This window comes from Penaeus monodon, chromosome 15 (genome assembly GCF_015228065.2).
Source record: "Penaeus monodon isolate SGIC_2016 chromosome 15, NSTDA_Pmon_1, whole genome shotgun sequence".
Classification (NCBI taxonomy): Eukaryota; Metazoa; Arthropoda; class Malacostraca; order Decapoda; family Penaeidae; genus Penaeus; species Penaeus monodon.
The window spans coordinates 25,709,424-25,709,659 of NC_051400.1; the positions used below are offsets into that span (position 1 = coordinate 25,709,424).

Sequence of the window (236 nt, forward strand, 5' to 3'; positions counted from 1 at the left end):
TCCCTTTCTTAGCCTCTCTCCCATTCCAAATTACTCAGTCCATCATCATATGTTGGCAGAGTGACTCCCAAGGTGCTTGTCATCAACCCCAAGTGTCATGAATTGAATATCCGACCAGTTAATGGGCAGGCATGATTTACCAGGAGTCAGACATAGAAGCCAGACATGCACAGAAAAGGTAGCAATTTTCCATTGGTTACTGATAAGCATAGAAAGAGAATCTTAAAATATGGGAA

General features: G+C 41.9%; 2 protein-coding genes across 2 annotated transcripts in view; one reads left to right on the plus strand and one right to left on the minus strand.

The window, feature by feature from the left end:
* Positions 1–236, minus strand: part of LOC119581855 (histone-lysine N-methyltransferase EZH2-like) — a gene marked incomplete at its 5' end in the record, with an annotated part of 82,272 nt that overhangs the window by 75,525 nt on the left and 6,511 nt on the right.
* LOC119581854 (polycomb protein Asx-like) overlaps positions 1–236 on the plus strand; it is a gene marked incomplete in the record, with an annotated part of 73,367 nt that overhangs the window by 6,916 nt on the left and 66,215 nt on the right.